Below are 2,748 nucleotides of genomic sequence, written 5' to 3'. Positions count from 1 at the left end.
TAGGTATAGAGAAGTTTATTCTAAGATTTATATGGAAAAGCAAAGGAACTAGAATAGCCAAAGCAATTTTGAAAAAGAATAAAGTGGGAGGAATCAGTCCACCCAATCTCAGGAATTATTACGTGGCTACAGTAATCAGGACTGTGTGGTGTTGATGGAGGAACAGACTCATAGAGCAATGGAACAGAATAAAAAACCCAGAGACAGATCCACACAAATGTGCCCAACTGATTGTTGACAAAGATACAAAGCTGTTCAATGGAGGAAAGTGCTGCTTTGTCACAAATGGTGCTACAACAATTGGACAGCCACAGGCAAAATGGTGAACATCAACCTAAGTTTCACACCGTATACAAACATTAACTCAAAATGGATCACAAACTTAAATGTAAAACATAAAACTATAAAACTTATATGAAGAAAAAAGAACAGAGGAAAAAAATTTTCAGTGTCTGTCTATGTCCTGTTGCCAAAAGCCCAGGCCATGAAAAGGGAAATTTATAAACTGGACATCATCAAAATTTATAAATTGGACTTCACAGTGGCTCTGTTGAAGACCCTGTGAAGAGGATGAAAAAACAATCTACAGATTGGGAGAAAATATTTGCAAAGCACATATCTAATAAAGGATTAGTATCTAGAATATACAAATACCTCTCAAAATTCAACAGGACAAAAAATGAACAATCCAATTAGAAAATGGGTAAAAGACATGAGACACTTCACTAAAGAGGAGCTACAAAAGACAAGTAAGCACATGAAAAGATGTTCAACATCACTAGCCATAAAGGAAATGCAAATTAAACCCACAATGAGATACCACCATACATTGGTCATAATGACTAAACTGAAAAAAGTGACACCACCAAATACTGGCAAAGATGTGGAGAAACTGGATTACACATATACATTGCTGGTGGAAATGTAAAATGGTACAGCCGTTCTGGAAAATGGCAGTTTCTTTAAAAAATAAACAAGGAAACTACCCTAGGACCCAGCAATTGCACCCCTGAGCATTTATCCCAGAGAAATGAAATCACATTTACACAAAAACCTCAATGCAGTGTTTAAAGCTGATTCTTTCCCAATGGCCCCAAACTGGAAACAACCCAGAGGCACTTCAGTGGGTGAATGATTAAACAAACTGTGGTACATCTAGACCATGGACTATACTGTGTAATAAAAAGGAAAGAACCCTTGATTCACACAATAACCAAGAATTCATCACCAGAGAATTATGCTGAGTGAGAAAAGTCAATTCCTAAAGGTTACACTTGTGTAATATTCATGAAATGACAAAGTTATAGAAATGGGGAACAGATTAGTGGTTGCCAGGGGCTAGGAGGGGGTGGGAGGAGTGAAGTGGCTGTGGCTGTAAAAGGGCAGCAGGAGGAAATCCCTGTGCTTAAGGAAATGTTCTATACATTAACCGTATCAATGTCAAGATCCCAGCTGTGGTATTTACTGTAGTTTTGCAGGGAGTCACCATGAGGAGAAACTGGGTAAAAGGTGCAATAGGGCAGAAGGACCTGCGGTGCGCCTCTCGGGCCGGGTGTCCCTCGGCGTCTGACCCGCGCGCTCCACGACCCGCCGGGCACCGCGGGGAACAGGACGACGGAGTGGTGAGCACCCACCGGGAAAACCAGTGGGGCGACGCGGGGACCGCAGGAGGGTGGGACCCTCTCCCTTCCTGTGGCCCAGCGGCCGGAGGGGCTGGGAGACTCGACAACCCTCGAGCGCGGGCTCCGGAGGCGGGTGCTCTGCTCGCGCAGTTGGCGGCTGGGGGTTCCCCTGGTCTGTTTGCACCCCAACCCCAGCACCCCATTCCCCTGGCGCTGCACCCTGGCTCCCTTCCCGCTACACTCAGGCCGGCAGTGCACGGGTTTTAGGGCCGTAAGGGCTCGGAGAAAATCTGTCTCCTTGGCCTATAGGAACCTAATAGCAATGGCCAGATCGAGGGGTCCAATCCAGTCAGGGCCGATGATACAAGATTATCCGAATCGACCAAGGCCTACCTGGGGAGAAAGGAAAGGGCAACTAGAAAAGGAAAGGAAAGGCTCCAAGGCATTGGCTGAATTTGAAGAACAAATGAATGAGAACTGTAAGAAAGAACTAGAGAAACACAGGGAGAAATTATGAAGTGAGAAAGAGCTCAACCAAAAAAAGACCGAGAAAGAAAAAAGAAAAGAAGAAATCTGGTATGTGTTCATCTTCTTCATCAAGCTCTGATTCGTCCAGCAGTTCTTCAGATTCTGAAGACGAGGATAAGAAATAAGGGAAAAGAAGAAAGAAAAAGAAGAACCATTCACATAGATCTTTGGAAAGTTTTGTGTCAGAAGCTGAATCAGACTATAAGGATAGTTTAAGAAAGAAAAAGAAGTCAAAGGATTCAACTGAGAAAGAAAAGGACAATATAGGACTCAGCAAAAAAAAAAAAAAAAAAAAAAAAAGTGTATCCTGAAGATAAACCTTTTATCATTTGAGTCCTTGTCAGAATCAGATTATATTGAGGACGTATGAGCAAAAAAGAAGAAAAGCAGTGAAGAAGGAGAAAAAGCAACAGAAAAAAAAAACAAAAAACAAAAAGAAGCATAGGAAACACAGTAGGAAGAACAAAAAGAAGGCTGCTAGTTCTAATCCTGATTCTCCATAACATTAAGAAAAATCAGAATTTCCTTAAAGGGAAATTTCTAAGGAAATTTCAGCTGTGAAAATTATGACATATTTATCAAAATGCATGATTTTTCT

General features: G+C 41.9%; 1 pseudogene; it reads left to right on the top strand.

Annotated features, from left to right (window-relative positions):
• Nucleotides 1-1,487: 1,487 nt before the first annotated feature.
• On the top strand, nucleotides 1,488-2,461 carry LOC119530208 (annotated as a pseudogene).
• The last annotated feature ends 287 nt before the right edge of the window (nucleotides 2,462-2,748 follow it).

This window comes from Choloepus didactylus, chromosome 3, assembly GCF_015220235.1.
Source record: "Choloepus didactylus isolate mChoDid1 chromosome 3, mChoDid1.pri, whole genome shotgun sequence".
Taxonomy (NCBI): domain Eukaryota; kingdom Metazoa; phylum Chordata; class Mammalia; order Pilosa; family Megalonychidae; genus Choloepus; species Choloepus didactylus.
The sequence above is the reverse complement of the archived record's forward strand: the minus strand, read 5'-3'. Positions and strand labels throughout refer to the sequence as shown.